The 21840-nt window shown below is 31.5% G+C and overlaps 2 protein-coding genes across 10 annotated transcripts in view; one reads left to right on the forward strand and one right to left on the reverse strand.

The window, feature by feature from the left end:
* LOC145329451 (alanine--glyoxylate aminotransferase-like) overlaps positions 1-21840 on the reverse strand; it is a 557715-nt gene that overhangs the window by 343573 nt on the left and 192302 nt on the right. The gene's annotated exons all lie outside the window — the stretch shown is intronic.
* Positions 1-21840, forward strand: part of rhea (Talin_middle and talin-RS domain-containing protein rhea) — a 205122-nt gene that overhangs the window by 7525 nt on the left and 175757 nt on the right. For 6 of the 9 annotated variants that reach the window (XM_080173567.1, XM_080173576.1, XM_080173582.1 and 3 more), the window contains exon 1: positions 15605-16097. The exons of 2 other annotated variants lie outside the window; for them this stretch is intronic. The gene's annotated coding sequence lies outside the window, so the exon portion shown is untranslated. Of the gene's footprint in view, positions 1-15604; positions 16098-21840 lie in introns of those variants that run through there. One more of the 9 variants, XM_080173559.1, reaches the window with a different exon arrangement.

Here is a 21840-nt window from a genome sequence, read left to right on the forward strand (position 1 = left end):
AAAGACCCTAGAGACTAGGTGCTAAGTTACCAGTTATTAGCAAAACACACGATAAAGTCTATTAGTAATTGATAATTTGCGATATATAATTATAGTTTTTGATTATGCTTATAATTTGATTTATTAAATAAGATAAGAAAAACATCATAATGTAGTTGATTGTTGTAACTCCTACAAAAGATTCTCTACATAAAAACATAATTGTTTTTTTTTTTGGCTCCTGGATAGCCATAAGATTTTAACACTGTTGTAGTTCCTTTAAAACAGCTTTTAAAAGTGCCTATTAAGAAGCAATGTATCTGCCCTTATTTTAAAATGAATGATGATGAGGGGGGGGGGGGGATATTTCCCTGTACCTAACCCATGCAGGAGTTCCTAACAACTATGTTATCAAGTACTAAAGGGATAGTGGCATGAAGTGCATTTCAGAAAATGATTTCAAGCATAAGTTACAATTATACGATCAGAAATAAGTAATTTTGTAGCATAACAAATCAGAAACAATTGGACATCACTAAATTAATCATTATGCTGTTTTTCTAAAAATAGCCAGCTATATAAAATGCATACATCACAAAAATACGGTTTTCCAGTCTTGATATTTTTAAAACTACATAGTAGAAAATTTAAATTCTTTCAAATATTTGCCCTATAAATGTATTTTAAACCATTGAACAGGAAAAAAATTGCCGTTCACTAAGTTAAAGTTTAAATGCATTTCATGCAACTACCCCTTTAACATAACCTAACCTAAGAAAATAAACAAGAAACGAAAAAATACTCTCCAATATTTAATAATAGTTAGAAATAAGATTGAAAGGGTCTATGCTCGCTAAGGTATTTGTGGGAAAGCGTCGAATAAACATAATACATAGAAATCAAAATATAATATTTACTTAATATAAATTAATCACTCTACTTTAGCATTATCATTTCAAAGTCCCAACTGCGCAATATTATATTACTATTATTCATAACTATAAACATCGACCTCTTTCTTTCTCTGAATGTATGAATCTACTAAATAGATCTGTAGCTAGGAGGAATGGCTTTTAATTAGCGCAGCTGTTATACAATTGTTTGAAATAAAGCTTTGCTATAATTATTGTCGGTACGTCTGTAATGGAGTTTTTTTAGTTAAATAGGCACGTTAGAATGGTCTTGTAGATTTTAATTTTTTTTTATGATGATTCATGTAACGATTTAGAAAGTGTAGCAACTATAATATCGTTCCTAGAAGGTTTTTAACTTTTGCATGATATAATTATTATAATATTCATCTGATTTTGAAATTATAATTTCTTGGTAACAAAGTACAATATTGTAAGCAAAGCATATCTATAGTCAATTCCTAAAACTGTATATATGTCCTTTTAAATTCTGACACTCTATAAGTTATAAAATTTGAAAACAAGTTGTAATTAAATCGTTACTAATGTAATATATTTAAATTTCTAAACTATTTTATTTTGATTTTAATCTAATAATAACAAGAATGATGCAATCAATTTTCCTACATATCTTTCAGTGACGGACTAAAGGACGTGCGTACGGGCATACCCTAGAGTTAGAGCAGTGCTGTAATGATGAAAGCCTTTCATTTTGACGAATCAATTTTAATATTCTCTACTGGTCTTTTCTTAACCAAACAAAGATGACAACATCCATAAAAGCGAAGCTCTGAAACGGTAGGACAAATGAACATTAACACTTGAGTGTCAGAACTGAAATAACAAAATATAAATGTATTAAAGTCGTACTAAACAAAATTGTAAGTAGATCTGTTGAAAAACTGCTTAAATACAGGATATTGTTTAAGGACATACTTACATTTTTAAGACTTGATTATAGAGATGCTTCGCGTATAACAATGTAATTTATGTCCTAGGAATTAGTATTCCAAAAATCAGACCAATCGGATAATTTTATCACATAAAAAATTGTTGTTAAAAAAGTTAAAAAGTAACATGTTTAAAATGGACGTACGGACTTTCTGGTAACGATTATAGAGTTGCTTCGCTTTCTAACTCATACCTAACTCCTCTAGGAATCAGTATGCAAAGTTTGAAATCGATAAGACAATTCTAACATGCCTAAATTAACAAAAAGAGTTATCCGTTACGGACGGACGGACCGACCATAATTATAGAAAAGCTTCGCTTTTAAAAATGTTGATTTCTAGTGTTGCTGCGCTACTAATGGAACATATACATTCTCTGGTCTGATTCACATATGATATGTACAGATAGGAAGATTTTTTTTAACTGGTGTAGAATAAAAAGGCATGAATTTCATAGTTGTCAAATTTGCAATAATACAATTACCATTTTAAGAAAGAAATGGTTTTTAAAAAGGTTAAAACTAAAATGATTAACTCTAGACCCTAAATGAATAATTCTAACAAAAGGATGGGGGGGGGGGGAGGGGGTGAGGTTGGAAGGGGCGTTTAGAAACTATAAAAATTTACAAAAAGAATTACATCCTTAGCGAATCACAAAAAAGAACATAGATGTTCAAACAGGCAAAGTGCGTTGTTGAGCATATATTAAGTGGTCATAAACAAAAGAGATAATATGTCTATATTAAATAGTGTTAAAACCACAAAATCTTTCTTTTGCAATTGGTAGCATGTACGAAGGAAGCACATTAGGGGGGATCTTCAAATACAAAAAATCAGCAGTCTATCTTAAATATATAATAGCTTTGCTACTTTAAAAAACGATGGAAGATAATATTATTACTATTCTAATTGTATATATTTTTTAAGTTGGCTACCTTGCTTTTAATAGTGCATTATTTCTTGCTTGGGATCGATAAATTATGGAAGCAGCTCTGACTATTATAAACTATACAGGTGCTTTTAGTGTAGCATAGAAATTATTCTTAGGATTTGTACAATTTGTTTTATGAATTGTAATCAAAATTATTATAATAAAGTGAAACTTTTAACCAGCACTTGAAGTAAATGGAAAAGTAGGATTTTCAAACGTAGAAAAACAAGGATGACAACATCCATAAAAGCGAAGCACTGAAACAGTAGGACAAACGGGCATTAACACTTATTTAGTGTCAGAACTGAATAATCAGAATATAAATGTATAAGAGTCGAAGCAAAGTTGTAAGTAAATTTGTTAAAAAACTGCTTTATACAGGATTATGTTTATGGACATACTTACATTTTTAGGACTTGATTATAGAGTTGCTTCGCTAATAACATTATACTTTGTTGTCCCAGGAATCAATTTACCAAAAATCAGATCAATCGGATGATTTTATCACATAAAAATTTGTTGTTAAAAAAGTATAAAAATCAACATGTTTAAAATGGACGTACGGACATTATGGTAATGATTATAGAGTTGCTACGCTTTCTAAATCGTACCTAATTACTAAAGGAATCACCATGCAAAATTTTAAATCGATAGGACAATTCTAACATGCCTAAATTAACGAAAAAAGCTATCCGTTACGGACGGACGTACGGACGGACAGACGGACCGACCCTAATTATAGAAATGCTTAGCTTTTAAAAATAATGCTAGAATAGGTATAAATTTAGCTTAAAAACTGGTCTAAGGATTATTAAGAGTAAAAAAATTAGAAGTGCATTATGAGTATTTCAGTCGCTTGATGATCCTATTTTCCCATTAACTTCGAGTGCTTAAAAGTTTCACTTGATTGATTGATTGATTAGCCTCCAGAGCTACATCTTGTCAGTCTCGATTTTTTCTGTTCCGGTTATGCCCTCGTCAATAGATAAAAAGTCTGCCGCCTGTTTAGGTTGGGTCTAAAGGGATAAAATGTTAAGGTTGGTCGGGTATTTGGGCAGTTGAACAGATGGTTGGTGTTGTGTGGTGAATTGTTGCAAAGTGGGCAACAATCTTCTATATTTGAATTTATTCTACTCATATCAGAGTTGAGTGTTCTGCAGTATCCAGATCGCAGTTGTGATTTCTAGGTCTGGTGAATCTGGGTAGGTTGGCTTCCTACTTGTTCACCTCAGGAGGGGTTGCGTTGAGGATTTTGTTGGGGGCGGGGGGGGGGGGGTATTGCACGCCTTTTGCACGCCTGTGGTGTGAATAACCTTTATCTTGGACATTAGGTCATCCTTATTTACAGGTAGAAGATTTTCAATGTCTTTCATGTAGTGCTGAATTGTAGGTTTCAGACTACGTGGGTGGAGAGGCTTAGTTGTCAGTCTGAAACCAGGGTGGTCTTGGACATGGTTGGTCAACAAGTATTGGCAGGTGATCATCCTACAGTGGTCCTTGATTGGGATGATTTTAGATTCTCTGTGCAGGTGCTGCTCAGAGGCCATGGCGAGGTTGCCTGTGACAACTCTGAGAGCTTGGTCTAGGGTGGTCTGGAGTTTAAGCCATTTGGTGTCTGATATAATTGGGCTCCAGATTGGAGCTGCATACTCTAAAACACTACGACAGATTGATTTATAGGTTAGAGCAAGGGTTTCAACATTTTGTCCCCATGTTGAGCCTGCCAAGGATTTCTTCAGATTTATCTTGGTCTTAGCAGAGTCTGTGATGTTTTTCACATGGTGTGAGAATGTGTACACTGTACATGGTGTCAAATGTGACATCAAGTAGCCTTGGGGTAGGTTCATGGGGTACAACAGTATCTTTCATCTTAATTTCTGGGATCTCTTTATATTCTTTGGTGTCTGGTGTAAAGAGTGTGACCGTTGATTTTGTGGGAGAAACCCGTAGTTCTCTCTCTTCCAGAAATGTAAGAACCTCAGGGATGTACTTGTTTATGGCTTCGGCAAGACCTGTATAAGGCTTTTTATGTTATACTATTATCCGATGGATATGATTTTTGGGGTACTGATTCCTATTACAATAAAGTACTTTAAGCGAAGCATCTCTATAATCAAGTCCTAAAATGTCAGTATGTCCTTAAACAGCATTGGTTTATCGACTAAAAAGTTAGGTTTCACCATTGTTTTATATGAAATAAACTTAGAAATGTAAAGCATTGTTTTATTCAATATCAACAAACGTTTTGTTGAGTTCAAAGGACAAAATAAGATAACACGACAGAAAAGCATCAAATGCTGCATTAAGCTTTTAAACAACAGTTTGAACTCATCAAAACATTTCATGACATTGCACCAAATAATGCTTAACATTTCAAATTTTTTTCATATAAAACCATGGTGAAACCTTCTTTTTAGTTGATAAACCAAATATTTAACATAAACCTAGTATATTTACTAAAAAATACCATGGCTCAATGCTGGAAGGTGCTTAGAATCACTTGATCTCGTTCGTGGATAGTTCCCTTTTGTCAAAACTTATATATAATTTATATTTTGTATATTCAGTTCTGACACTCTACAAGGGTTAATGTTCCTCTGTCATACCGTTTCAGAGCTTCGCTTTTAAGGATGTTGTCATCCTTGTTTTATAATCATTTGATAGTAGTATATAATTAGCAATTTTGACAGACAAAGTGAAGTACAGTAACATAGAAGATGCTCTTTAAGAAATAATCTTTATACAAAAATTTAACAATTTAACAAGACATCCAACTTATTTTCAAAATTATGTCAATAACCTCACTTTCTATTTGATTAGCTTAAATTATAAATAGGTAACACTTGTCAATAATTAGGGTTTTTTCTCTCAAAGTGCCTAGTTGAGCACAGTATCCTCCGGCCCCTTAACTTAAAATAAGGAATGGGGATAGGGGGATTAGTGTTTCGTTTGTTTGATAAATTCTTTAGGTTAGGCTAGGTTAGGTTATATTGGGTACTTGTTAGTTAGGGCAATGCAGGTATAGGCCACGGGGCGCTAGGCCCCCTCCGAAGGGATTAATTACAGGAATACCCACACTCTTAGGAGGGGGGGGGGGGGATGTTCATTACTCAATATTCTCTGTAAGGAAAAGCACTAATAAATACAAAAATGATACCGTAAATTCAATCAAAAGCTATCCCATACAGTAGCTTAAAAAACTTTCTATAAAAGCATGAGCCTATAAAAACTTGGTGGGGTGAGGTAAGAATCAACAGGGTACACTTCAGCAAATACCAGTGCTTACATAAAAACCAAAACAAGCGATTCACAACCATATACTTTAGAGTAAAAATCATTGTTATTTGTACTTAGTGTTGTATTTTGGAAGGTAGGGATGGGACATTGGACTCTAAATTTCATGGGAACCCCAATTATTATTACCACGTTAACCTTAACAATTATAAGTGGCACTATACGGGCCACTAGAGGCTTTGCTTTGAAAAAACATTGTTTTCCCTATACTAAGAAGATTTATTTATAATCTTCTTAACTCATCATTCCCCTACCCCCCTTAAAAAAAGAACTTGGACGTCTTATTGCAATCTTAGAGATACATATTTTGTAAAGTGTTACAAAATCACGAAACCTTTACAGATTTTTAATAAAAATGAGTGGATATTTTTGCTATTGATAACTTTTAGCAATTTTTGCTGTTTTAAATAAAGACATAACTATAACATAAATTATCAGTATATTTCTTGTAAACTAACTTTTCAAAGCGAAATTGCTCAAAAATATTTTTAATAATCACGAAACCTTTCTAATTTAAAAATCTTTGGAATTGCTAGTCCGAATTGGCTGTTCTTTTAAAGAAAACGTTTTAAAGTCTTGAGGTGGGTTTAAACTGCTTGTATCACCACACCACCGCCTAGAGGCTAGTGGGGAGAGCTGCTAGTATAGTATATTTAAAATGATATTTTTTTGTCTTAAGCCAAAAGATATCTTAGAAATTACTGGTCTAATTTTTCAGGTAACCCCCTTTCTTAGGGTCCCCCGTCCTCCCTTGGAAAGAATTTATATGTTACATGTTGGCATTGCATTGGTTAAAATCGAAAGGGCGAGTTTTAAACAGCTTAATATTTTAAACGTCTGTGATCTAAAAGTTTATGTAGAATAAGCTTACAATTTGGTTGGAAGGTATTGTTTCGTATATTTATTTAAATTCAGATTTTATAGCTTCGTTTTGTTCCCTTTAAAATCAAATGAGTTGTAATTCCTTAGTTTTATTCTTAATGTAAATTTTTAGATATATTTTGATATTCTGACAAAGTGTTTGTAATCCCCCATTTTTAAGTTCAGGAAAAGATAAATAAATAAATATGCAAAAAGTATTTATTTAATTCATTCTTTTTTATTAACGTATAAAACGTTGCAACGGTTACCTTTCCTTACATAAACTTCAGCAAAGCCTAAAAGTAAATGCTTAAAATTAAAAAATATGTGAATCATAGTGATGTCAATTTTATTTATTGTGTCTAATTGTTATAGTAATCATCATTCACAGAAATGTTTAGATCATGAAATTATACTTTTTTCTTATTTTTAAATGTGTAAATTTAGTCTAATTACCTTTCCCTATAACCCCACTTTCATAAAAACATTGTAGATATAACCCATAAAAATATTACGACCCCCTACTCCGAGAGGGGTGTGCGGGCGTGTAGGTGTGTGTGTGTGTGTGTATGTGTGTAAGGAGGAATAGAATTTTTATTGTTTACAATTCTATAGACACGTGCCGTACACGAGAATAGAGCAAGCGATGCCGCTCAACAATTTAATATTTTTAGTAGCGAAGCTTCTTTATGATTAGAAATGTCCCCGCGTCTGTCAGTATTAAATTGTATGGGGTTAATGTGTTTTTCTCGTCTGCTATTCAATGCAGACGGCTGAAACTTTGTTTAATATCATCCCAATTTGGCAGTCCCTATAGGCTAATGTCGATGCCGCTAGTGTCCAAATATTGTAATCCATACTTGTCAACCCAATCGCCTTACATTTAAAAAAATAATTATTTACGTTACTTTGTATGTTTGTTAATCTTGTTGACTTTAAGATGCGCATGTTGAAATATATACTATACTCCCCAAGTTTTATTTGAATCACGTACATGGGGAAGGGTCAATAAAATATAAATTAATCTCCTCCTACAATCGAAGATAAGTCAGAAATTTTGTTTTTTACTACAAATTTTTGGCTGGTTTCCCCCCTTTTTAATTTTCTGTTGTTTTTTTGCAACTTTTTGTAAGTGGTCTAAAAATATTGTTTGGGTGATTTACCCTCTTACCGAATATGGACCATAACCCTACTTATTAAGCAAAAAAATGAACTACCGATGCTTATCTTCAGTAGGTAAGGTTAGGTTAAGTAAGGGTTTGAAGAGCCCCTAAAGGACAGAGAATCCCGTGTGGGCTATAATCTTTAAAAATAATAAATACAGAGGGGTGAAGATGGTCCATTCAAAGATATGAGTGATAGATTTTAATAGTTTTCTTAAGATCAAGTTTTTAATTTGGTTTTAGATTTTTATATAATATATCTCTAAATCTCTGAAAAGTATCTCTTTTGAATAAACAAACTAAAATAGATTTTATATGGGAACTAATTCAAATGATAATTGAAAAAATTATTCTTTTCATTGTAATTTATGAATTAATTGAACCTAGAATTTATAATTAAGTTTGAGATGCGTTCATTTTGAATAAATTTATAGTTAATCGTGGATTCGAAAATATATAGAACTCTGCATGCCAATATATAAATTAGGCCGAAATAACATTTACTTGTTACAATCCATAAAAAAACAAGGCATGCACCATAAAAAAGTTTCTAACTGATTAGATTCTAGAATATTATTTTTTGTAAATTTGTGTCTTTGGAAAGTTTTAGGCTATTGTTTTGCCTCCTCCCTACCACTTCAAATAAAGATACCTTAAATGCTAGGGACGCAGACGCTAGAATCATCAAAAGTTGGTTCGCCAACAACTGAACCAATTAAATTATTCATTTTATGGAAACTGGGCAGGTCCCTGGTTAGGTTCAGGCTAATTATTCATACATATGTGTCTTGGAAAGGTTTTAAGCTATTTTATGCCTCCCCACCCCCATCAAATTACCCAATTTGGAATTTTGAGTCAGAAATTTATGGATTGAATTAGTAAATTTGTGAGCAAATCAGGGAAACAGAGATATACAGAATTGCTATGCATGTAAAAATGCATCAAATTGTTGATAAAAGATGTTTGTCTTGTTACCGTATTCTGAAACATCTACTTAAGATAGAACCAAAAATATTTCTTTCCTATTTGGCTTATTTGGCTCCGATCTGACTCATTTTAACTGGTTCTAAGCCATACTATGAAAAACATCGAATTGCAGTTTTACTTTGAGTAAAATGAAAAATTAGAGGATTATTTCCAGTTTTGTTGGCCGAGTGGCGATGAACAGTCTAAAATTCCATGCGATAAATAACTATTTGGATATAAATACTAGCAATGGTAATTACTTTTTAGAAAAGAAATCACGAAACCTTTTATTGAGAAATTTTTCCTGTTGCCGTATCTACTCAATAAGTCTATTTATTTGTCTGTTGGTTTGTCAGACTTTAGAAAAAAAATTGAAGAAAAGATCGAATAAGTTTTTCCGCGAATCCTTTGCTTTTGCAAGACAAAAAAGGCTTCAATATTTTCATCTTTTACTTTATCGTATCCTCTACGACCACCCTGCTCTTCTAATTGTGAAAGAATTAAATGAAAAAAGTTTTGAGGTGTATTTTGTTGCCTGGATGATTCATTAAAGAAGTGGTGACTAATCCACTATAAAGCCTAAAACCAGACTTGACTATGGTAAGCTTCTCTGTTAATTTTATATTGAACTCTTTGTAGTACATTCAGTACAGGGGCGTCCAAGCTTTTTATTTTGGGGGGGGGAGGGGGGTAATCACCACTTTACCACCACCCACCCCTCACTTGGACGTCATTGATTCAGTACATAAAATTAGAAAAAAACTTCAGTTAGAAATCTTTCTCAATCCAATTTTAAAAGAAAAAAGTCTACTTTATCATTCCGAAATATATTTCTAGTAAAAAATAAGATACTCATTATCAATCGCATCTCTTTTTAAAGTTAATCAAGCAAATTCAGCTTGGTCATAGAATTAGATGTAAATAATATTATCTGTTTGTTTTGATTAATTAAAAGAGCATATATAGCACTACATAAATAAATCCTGTAAGCCCCCTCCTCCCCATTCCCTCAAGATTCTGAGTGGTATAAATCCCCTATAATTACTAATCTAAAATCTCCTAATTGTGTATGATTGTTAAGTCACGTGACTGTGCTTCCGGATGAGTAAAATGTATACATTCAGATATTATTATTATTTATGTTTATATAAATAAATATACATACACAACGTATCAAAGGGAATAAAAAAGAAAAATTGGCAATAATTTTTATTATTATTTTCTCATCATACGTGATATTATCAAAGCTTTCCTAAAAAGTACAACCCATTCGGACCAGCACTTTCCAAGATATTAAGATTAAGACAAGAGTACTTTATGATATCTGGCCCAAAAATTAACCAATATGAAAAATATTTTTATTGAAAGTTCATCAATTTTAAAGGAAGGTTTGATATTAACAAAGCATTTGATTGTATGTTCATTAAAAAAACATCTCTTAAACTTATAAGAATCTTCCATATAGAAATATCTTTACTAAATTACTTGCTATGCATTAATACAGACATATATACCCTACTTCTTTAATATGAGGTTTGGATTATGGTATAAAATAAAAAAATATTTGCTGTAAATCTAATACAGTAATTTGTAAAAGTATTTTACAAAATTTCTAAAGCAGAGTTATTCTGTTTCTGTAGCCAAAAAAGTCTTCATAAAAATATTTTCTAATTAGAATTAATTTCATTTGTTTTGGTAAACATAGTAATTATAAATGACATTGATGGTTAAATATTTTATTCCTTCTTCATAACTCCTTTTAACTGTTTTTTTTTCAGTTTGGCTTCGAAACCGATTAGTTACTGGATAAGAGCCGGTCTTGTTAGCCTGGAAATCTGTCTATAATTCGATGCGATAAACAACTTTTATTCCCTCTTCTTTTATTTCTAGCTATATATCAAAGTTATGAAAACAAATTTCCTGCAAATGAGCATGAAATATTTGCCCCTACACATTTTAATTGATGAATAGAAATAAGAAAAAAAATTAATTTTGTGAAGTTTTACCCAATAAATAATACATTTATATATTATACATTTTTGTGTTTCCTTACTTATGAACGTAAAATTATTAGATTTAGTAAAATTTACTATACATTGGATTGTTTACAGAAAAAATAGCATTTTTGCTAATTTCATTGTCATAATAGATCTGCATGAATGTATGGACAGATCTCAGTTATGATAAAATGTATCAAGATATTGAATCAATCTCCTAATTGCCTCACAGAGAATTAGGAACAATGAAGGGAGTGATATCACGAATATGGGATATTCGCAATCATATCTAACTTTTAGTTAGGCTATTCGGTGATTTCACTTTAACCTTTTTTTGAACACCGTTACCCCTTTCCCCCATCAATTTCAATTTTTAATTTCTATTACATGCTTGGGGCTGTAACCCTGCGGGACTCTTTAATGAGACTCTACAAGGGGCCGAAAAAATGGGACGTGTGACGTCATAAAAGGGAGAAATGACAGGAGAAGTGGGAAAGGAATCCCCTTAAAAAGATATGTATCTATTGACGTCCTACGGCCAATTTTTTAAGACACTTTGTAGAGTCTCCTCTCCTCTTTAATTTAACCTAACCTAAAAATACGATTTTTCCCCAAAAGTTCGTTTGTGTTCAAGATGTAATATGAGAGAAACCGCCGAATATTCCATAGCAGGTGGAAGAATATAATTTAAGGCATTAAAATTGGGATTATGATTGATTATTTTGTTTAGTCATGAGATTTGACACAATATTTACCTTTCAATAGTTTCCTAGACAAAGCCTGACAAAAACAATATTTTGAATTAATCCTATAAGTATTATAATTATTTCTTTTTAACTAGTTGCAACGCCCCTAGAGGCCTTGTAGATAAATCTGAGTGGGAATTTTAGTTTTAAAAAGATATTTTTTTCCAAGGGCGATTTCAAATCAAAACATAGTTTAAACATTCACTGGGCCTATGAGAGGCTTCACTAATAAGGAGAACCAAATAGATTCAGCGGTTAGCAAGATCATTCGGTTCACACAGACAGAAATACAAACAGACAAACATCCTGTTACGTTTATAAGATGATTGGCGGAAAAATTAAAGGAAAATAAAGATATTTTTCCATGCTACATTCCCAGTATCCATGATAGAGATATAGACACATTGCTTTAGTAAAATTGGATAGGACAACATCTTAGTTTTAATAAAAGAATATATATTAATTTCTATGAAAGTCTGATTTTGTACAGAATATATTCTGTACATATAGGTTTCTCGAGTTTTACAAATATCTTTAACTTTAGTACGGTTTATTCTTTAAAATGTACAAAGCAAAAATATTTTTAGTAGTTTAAAAGTTTGGACACTGCTAGTTTCAACCAGCCATTACATTAATCTATTGAAAGTAGCCTAATTTTTAGACCAGCGAAGAGATAATTTTTTCCTAAAACTTTGGGTACCAGTATAATTTGCAGTCCTTCCTGAATTATTAATTTATTTCTCAATTATTGAATTTTAGATTTGCTCAAAATCTGTAATTGTATTTTTTTGAGTTTTCTTGTATTGCTGCGCATCTTAAGGACTACCTTCGAAAGCTTTCCCACATCAATTTCTGTTTTGGTCCATTTAGCTCACTTGGAAAATGGAAAAAATATACATAGACAGGGATAGAAGAATGGATGAAAAGATAAAAATTGAAACATCCCTTGTAGATTCTAAATGAGAAATTGTTTCAATGAAAGCAATTAACACATTAAGAAAGGTTCCCTCCTAGAAAGTGGTTTTGGGTGACCAATTGACGTGCACAGGGTTGCCGGGTAGAGGGGAAAGGGGAGAGACAGACCCACCCGGCTTTAATATTAAAGGGAGTGTTGACACCCCGTCCAACACCCTTCGAGCACGCCTATAGGTTGTCTAGGGACATAAAGTGATTTTACCCAAATATATAGTTTGAAAATGTGCAAATATTCTCGTAGACCTATACCACCATTTCCGCTTCCGATTACACTTTCAGTAGCGAGGATACTCTTTAATCAATTTTGTCATTACTGAGCGTCCAGTACATTATTTACTTGTTAAGTCGGTCTGTCAGTCATGCTGCAAAAATATGAACAAACAGAGAAATAATCGAATATATTGTTAGAACCTAAATTTTTCAAACGTTACAAGTTTTTAAAATTTCTAATCAAAACTTTTTATAAAAAAATAAATAACTAAATGTCTTTTGTAGCTTTACCGATAGGCCGACGGACCAAGTAAGTTATACGTTAGATGCTCTTTTATAAGGAGTATTGTCACCAAAAAAATCAGCAGCGTATCTAAAATATGAACCAAGAAAATATTAAATGGAGATACATTCAAAGTTATTTAAACTGTTTTTAACCTATTTTTAAAACGTATATAAAAAATATACTATGACACCAGTAAAATCAGACTGCAGAGCCTAAATTTGAATTAAGTCCCCAATAAACTTTTTTTAGGGGATTTAAATATTAATTTTTACTGTAACCGTGGTCATTTTGACCAAAACAAAAGGTCTTTTTTATTTGGGTAAAATTCGTAGCTTTTATTTTGCTTCATAAATATTGTATTCTGGCATAGAATAAAATTAGGCCTTATGATTTTACTATAAAAATTCACTAAAAAGTTAAATCTTTACAATGAATTAACATTAACATGTTTGTGTTTGTTCACCTATTTTGAACACATAAAAATTGGCTGTAAAGGGTTAAATTTGATGACAAGATGACATGATGTCAACAAATGTTTATGCAATACAACAAAATTATTTTTGACACATATACAAATCTATAATACAAAGTAGAATGATGTCTGTCCGTCCGTCCATCTGTCTGTCCGTCTGTCCGTCCGTCTGAAGCTTAAGATCTCGGTAACCACTGAACCGATTGGATTCTACTCTTCAGGGTATATGCCTATTGGTCCTGTGGTGGTTTTAAGCTATTTTCTTGGGGGGTGGGACACCTCAAACCTCCCCAAAAATGAAAATTTCCCCCCCCCCCAAAAAAAAATTTTCATATTTTTTTTCTAATTTTAATGTTTTTTATGTTTTTATATATTTTTATATCTTTTTACATATTTTTATAAATATTTATATTTTTTTATACTTTCTTTATATTTTCAATTATTTTCCTTCTTTTTAAATTTCTTTTCTTCTTTTAAACTTTGTTATATCAAATTCAAAAAGATTGTGAGACTTCCTTCACCTGTAGGGGCGAAGCCCCAAAAAGACTAATGGCAAAGAAATTTAAAAAAAACAGTAAAAAAAAAGAAAAATTCAAAGGTTTTAAATAATATAAATCAATGCAATATAAATAAATATAAAAAGTTATAAAGAGTTATAAAATGTTATAAATAGTTATAAAATGAAATAAAGAGTTATAAAATGTTATGAAATACAGAAAATATTTTTAAAAAATTTAAACCAAATTTTTAAAATTCCTCATTAACCTTCAGAAAAAGCCCCTAGAGACTAGGGGCAAAGCCGCTAGTATGATATAAAATAAGATTATTCAAACTTATTTTTTTTAAATATTTTTAAAAAGTATGTATCTTTTACGTGTATAGTTTTCATTCTTTTCATTTTAATTAAATAAAAATTATTTAACTACATTGTAAATAAGTCACTTTGTGAAAACACTCTTTCAGAAATTATAAATAATTGAAATGAAACAAGAAATCTTATTGGTTTAACTTTAGCATTATGTGTTTTATTGTATTATGTTAATTTTTTTACTGAAATTGATTTTTTTTTATTATTGTATTGATATAAACTGAATCATATAAAATTGTTCTGTGAGAAACAATTTAACCCAAACTAAAAGTTGCTTTTGCTCCCGTCAAAATGATCACAGCAACATATAAAATTAATTTTTTAATCCCCCCAAAAAAGTTTATTGGGGACTTAATTCAAATTTGGGCTCTGCAGTCTGATTCTACTGGTGTCATAGTATATTTTTGATATATGATTAAAAAATAGGTTAAAAACAGTTTAAAGAGCACATTGTCAGTGGTCATAAATCAAGAATGAAATCATTTCAAAATTTTGTAACAAGACAACATAAACATAAAGGGGTCTTTGTTTATCTTACTACAACTTTGAAACAACTCATTTCACCCCACTAAAAATTTTAAAAAATACTTCAGATTACTCATACTATGCATAACGCTCATTTTATCCTCCTCAAAAAAGGTATAGGGAATCTTTACAAATAAAATTTCAGCCGTAGCAGCCAAGAAAATCCCGTTTCCCCCTAAACGTACATAGATGACAGAAAGACAGACATTTCTAATTGTTTAGTAGCTTCACTTCCACAATATGGCCATGCAAATACTCGCGCAACCTTTCATCATGATGTTTTATTAACTCTCTTAAGAATTTAACAATAACAAAATTATCTCTCTTTTCCTTTCCTTCTCTCTCTCTCTCTCTCTCTCTCTCTCTCTCTCTCTCTCTCTCTCTCTCTCTCTATCTCTCTCCCTTTCTATCTTTCTTTTGCCCAAAATTGCTCATAGCCCTCATAAGATTGCACACACACACAGACACACACACATATGCAAGTGTCTCAGGAGTTACATACTTGAAGAATGTTTGTATTATAATATGACGTCACATGTATGTGAGTGTATGTGTGTAGAGATGTTTGTGTGTGTGCCACTCTAGTAGGCTCATAATATCGGCATGGGTCCACCTAAGCAAGTGCCTATGCGTGTGTGTGTGTGTGTTTACTTGTGTGTACATGCCTTTATCTTACTGCTTAAATACTGCCTTCTAAAGGGAGGTGTAAAATAAAGGGAAAGGGGATATGTACTGAACACCCCCGTCACCCCCCGGGCCTGGCACTAAGCCAGTTTTGCTTATCTGAGTGAAGGCGAGAGTGAGAAAGAATTTTTAATATCTCTAGCAGAAGTATTAGTAGTGTCCATTTATTTTGTTATTATAAATTTTTAAAATTGTGATTATTACGAAATAACAGTGTTTACGTTATAATTTTAAAGTTATTGTGTTTATGTTATGGTGAAATAGTTATTTAATAATAAGGTAAGATTAATTTAAAATAAGTTTTAATAACAAATAATTTTGTTTATTATGCATTTTTTGACACACCTATTAATATAAAATTTTACAATGCTACTAGTTTTGTATTTAAAAGTATATAAATGAAACATAAATTTGGGCACAAAACCAATTTTATTTGAAATATTTTTTCATGATTTCTTTTTAATTTCAAATTAATCATTCACCGAAAAGCGACCAAACCTTTTGAGATCTTAAATACTTTTGACAAACAGACAGATTTCGTTATACTTTACACATTAGAACAATTTCAACAAAAAAAAGTATAAATAGACCCATGCAATGATTAATCATATGTACTTTATGAGCATTTTTTTTAGTTGTAATTGTTTTTCTTCTCTGCATGAAAACAGCATTCATTAAAATTGTGCAAAACATGATGCATTGTTTTAGCTTTCAAATCAGGATCAGAAAAATATGCTTTAAATCTAATTAATATTTTTTTACATTTATTGCGTTGTATCCCAAAGTTAATTCTAACTAGCTTCTTAGCCTCTTGTATATTGGGGTTCTATTTTCAAAGTGGAAGAAGGGACTGAACTTTGTAGCCTAAAACCACCTCAAGACTTTGATAAAATAGCTTAAACCATCCCAAGACCTATGTCAAGCTTTCGTAAAGTAAGAACTCTTTAAGTTAATTAGTTTCTGAAATTTTAATCTTCATACTAAAAACCTTAAAAGTTTATATAATTCCAAGGATGGCAACATCTATAAGTAACTAAGCTTTTGTATTATAGACAGACAGGCGGACATAATAAGTTGTGGGGTAGATGTTAAGTGGTCATATCAATTTTTACAAAAAAAAAATCTGCAGTCTATATAGCCTTGATAACAGCTGAGAAAAAAAGAAATTTTCTTTAAAAGATTATGTTTTTATAAGAAGCACCGATAAACTTGCGGACAAATTGATCAAAATCTTCACAAAAGTCAGCCTTTTATCTTTAATAGCAGTGCAGAATAGAAATTTAGTAAATAAGCTTATAATTGGTCCGCTGCTAACGGACAAAATTGCCCTTATATATACACACTTTTCAACAGAATATGAGTTTCAAATTTTTGACAGGTCGTTCTTTTTGCGCGAAGCACGTAATCAGATAAAATCCTGTTTATTTTCGCGCTACTGTGTCACATCAGTTCATGGATAGGACAACGCACGAAAATTCTCATTAATTTTTACGTTGCTGTCAAAACATTAGAGATGAGCAAGGGTTGTAGATCAATTAACCAGCATTGTATTATTTTAGGGTGGAGGATCTTTATTCTAGGAATATTTTCTCTTTGGAGATTGGTGGTTTCCTCCCCCAGAATAGCTATTAACCTTTCCTGGACCAATAAAAAGCTTCACTTTAAAGGAGAACCATATCGATTCTGCTCCTTGGGTATACACGTACAGACAAACATCATGTTACTTTCATATAAGGATTATATTTTTATGTAAGGTATTTTTCTTTTGTAGGTAATTAGGTAAAGGTATAACATGCAGGGGTATTACAAAACCCTGCAGGCTCATATCTACACGCAAGTTTTTAAGTTTTAGAGCTAACTTTCCAGAAACGTATCTGGCATATTTGTTGACATATTTCAGACCTCATACAACTTTTCTTTACGGCCTGGTTGAATTTTAAACTTTTAAATATGTTTGTTTTAAGGGGAACATTTTTGTAGTCAAGTTTATGACACCCATGAAAACAGTGTAGTTTTCTTGATTTCATGCATAATGGAAACGTTCTATTCATTTGATACTTTCATTAAATTAAAAATTGACAAAATCGGCTTATAAAATGATTATTTTATGACGAACAGATCTTATTAGACCTTTTTTATAGAAAAATGTTCTTAGAAAATAATGAAATTACAATAATTTATTCAACAAAAAATATTATATATTGAGACTGTATATAAAGTGCAAAAATTATGAATGATTTTCCATTTTTTTTTGCTGTTAGGGGAATTTATGTATTTTTTTTTTGATGAGTCAGACTTTGACCGTTTGAATGTTAAATTTTGAATCATTGGGGTTTCTAAGAATATGCACTCTCTTTCATGAATTACAATGTAAACACAAAACATTCATTCTTATATTTATGTTCTTCCCTCTTCGTATTCTCACTATTTTCTACGCCCCTAGAGGCCTCTATGGGCCCTTGAGTAAAGTACGGGGGGGGGGATATAAGTCGACACTTTAGTTTCAGAAAGAAAAAGCAAAATATTTTTTTGTTGAATAAAGCATTTTTTTCTAAGGTTGATTTTTTTGGAGGATGGTGGTACTCTCTTCCCAAATAAAACCATCCCTCGACCTCGATGAAAAGTCTCACTGAAAAGGAAAGCTATTTCGGTTCGGTGGTTAGCGAGATACTACGCTACACTCACGGGAATTGAACAATAAAATGATATACATCCCCAATGATGATAACAAAAATACATCTTCGGTAGATAACAATAATTAGTAGAAAAGTTTGGACACTTCTTGATTGGAACAAACTAACAAAATTTTAATAAAAGTACTTAATGTTTTTTAGCCTACGAAAAAAATAACATGGTTATAAAACTTTGGCCATCAGTGTAATGTATTTACAGTCCATTGTCCCCTCCCTCTCTGGATGAATAAGTAGCTAACTATAGCTTGAGCAAATTAGTATATGCATGCAATTGATGACGAGATTTTATTTTTGCTAGCAAAGATACTCTATAACTAAGATAAGTACGTCCGCCTGTCTGTTTGTCTGTCTGTGACTAAAAGATCATTACGGCATGACAGAGGGACAATCTTACAAAATGAGTTATGGAGTAGCCCCACTACAAAAATTTACTCGTCTCATTGCTTTTTTTTATAGTAGAGACCCATATTAAGTTTCATACACTTTACACTGATTTAACCTTGATTAAAAATACGCCAATGCAATGTATTGTTGTTTTTTACTTTTCATATCAATAATTTGCAATTCTTATCTACAAGTAACAGAAGGAGTACACCTCTAACTTTTCAACAAAAAATATGACCCCCCCCCCCCCGAAAAAAAAGTTATTGTTAACTCTTTTTTAGAAAACTAAAATTGGACATGGGAGGGTCGACCCCCTCCCCTCAAGTGCCCCAAAAGGCCTCTAGTTGTGCAGCCGATTGTACTTAAATAAAGAAACAAAGGTTTCAAATTTTCATTTTATTTACTTTATTTTAAAGAACAGTTATTTAAATATTACCATTTTATTTAAAAGTGCCTTAGTGAGCATAGTACAGCCCTCCCTTATTTATAAATGCATTTTTATAAAGTAGAGGGATGGAATAGTATGTTTTGGCCCCACAGTAGTCAGGCATAGAACCCCCCCCCCCCTCAACCTATTTTCAATTTATTTCAAAATATGGAGAGTGGGATGACAGTGCTCGACAGACACCTTCTGGAAAAGCACCTAAATCTAAGTAATTTAAAAAAATAAATAATTCTAAGGTTGTAAAAAAGTATATATACAGAAAGTTCTCTGAAAAGAATAGACAAAAAGAAAAATTGTTGTTAGGTAATTATTAGCTCATTCATGTTCAAATAGATAATAACCTAATAAAGAAAAATTGCCAGTCTAGCCGTTTATATGATCTTAGAGTGCTTACAGATGTTTTTAAGTCAACGAAGAAGAAATCGTGGTTATAGACCTTTGGGTACCAGGATAATTTATATTCCAATGTCCGCTCCCTCCTTGCACATACACGCATACTCACATTTTAAAGTGGAATGGTAGCTGAGTCCAATAAAAAACAAACCATTAAATTTTATATCACGTCTAATTAGGTTTCACGCTAGATAAAATGTAAATATAGGCACGGCTACAAATTATCAAAGATTTTTTTTACATGTTAATAATTCATGTATTATGTATTAAGTTGAATTACTAGTCTTTTTAAAAAAAATTGTACATAATTAACAATACTTTTTGGTTATCTATTTTCTCAATTTTATAAACTTTAAGAGACAGCGCACAATGGCACCAAAAAATGACGCTATACAATAAAGTTGTCCAATGAGAGGCCAGTATACATTGTAATTGACAAATGGTAAAATATATATATATATATATATATAATATCGGTGAAATTTTGAACTGTCTCCAATTTAAATAAATCTTTTAAATGGTTCCTCATGATTTGCATGGTACAAAAGAGCTCTAAACCTATTGCCGGCAAATTCTATAAACACATTATCTAATTCGTTGACTTTTAAACGTTCGAGACTTATACGAATAATTGGTTAATGATTAGTTTCTATAGCTTAAGTTGACCATTTATTTTATTTTTAACATTATCTCGTAGCACTACTTATGGTTTTGGAAACAAGATCTTTGCAGAATATTCAAACTTAATTCAGTCACTTAGCTGGGACAAATATTTAAACTCACACAAACGCACAGGCAGACATCTTTTACTTTATTATAATTATTACCTTGTTATAATTATAATTATTATATATTTTAGTGTTGTACCCTGATAATCTTGCTTTTGTCCTCTATGCCTATTTATGTATTTTTTTCACACAAACATACCATGATTTTAAAAATCAAAATGTATGTCCTTATTTCCCAAAGCACCGTATAGTTATAGCTCTCACGATTTTAACTAGTTGTTCCAATTAAATTCTTTATTTAATGATTACGCTTTATAAATCTCAATAAATTTGTTTCAATTAATCTATACAAGAAAAGAATTAATTGACTTGCTTTGATATTGGATTAATTAAAAATATTTACTTTTACAAAATACCAATAGATAGTTTTCTTTTTTACATATTTAGAAAAACCATTTGAAAATTTACCTTAAGGTGTCTTGTTTAGCACAGAGAACCCTTCCCACCAAATCCCCCCTTATTTTGAAATAAATTATAAAAAACTGTAGCAATACATTTAGAGGTTAGGTAATGGTATAGGAAAAAACCCTTATTTAAAAAAAATAGGGGGGAGGGGGTGGGTTTCATGGATCGATAGGCAAATTGAGGGAAAGCACTAAACTTTTTATAAAAAGATAATGCACGCCCATCAGCTCCCTGTGTATTATATAATGTACGCTCATTTATTGTTCTGATTTATTGGGAAGAATTTCCCTCTTCCTACTTTCAGTATGTGTAGCTTTTATATGACTCAACCTCTCCGAATCTCTTCTATCCTTATAATAAAGGAACAGGATGTTTGTTTGTCTATTTGTTTGTTACAAATGAGAGTAATATATTTGAGTTAAACTGCGATACCTATGGTGCCCTGATCCCGCGGGGCTACCCTGAATCCAATTCAACGTTGCCTAACCTAACTAAAAAAATAACAAATTCGATAAACTACTAAATAAGGAGGGAGTGGTGTCTGTGCTCGACTAGGCACTTTGAGGGAAATTAACGATAAATACTTAAACACTATGTTAGATTTAGAAAATTCTTGAATTAGAAAATCATAAAAACGCTGGTCGGTTTAAGAGTATTATCATTCTTGTTTTGCCCATGTAAAATTGTGCAGGGGTCTTAAGGGATAAAACAATGAACTAAAAAATGATACCCATCTCCAATGATGATAAACAAAATTACCACTTTTGCAGATCAAAATCATTTGTTAATACTTTAGTTTGGAACCAATCAAAAAACAATAGAAATATCCAAAGTTTTTGAGCCAACGAATAAGATATTTAATAATATATTGTAATAAAACTTTGAGTATCAGTGAAATTTATTTCACAGTCTAA

This window comes from Acartia tonsa, chromosome 10 (assembly GCF_053477335.1).
Source record: "Acartia tonsa isolate MP-2025a chromosome 10, ASM5347733v1, whole genome shotgun sequence".
Lineage (NCBI taxonomy): Eukaryota > Metazoa > Arthropoda > Copepoda > Calanoida > Acartiidae > Acartia > Acartia tonsa.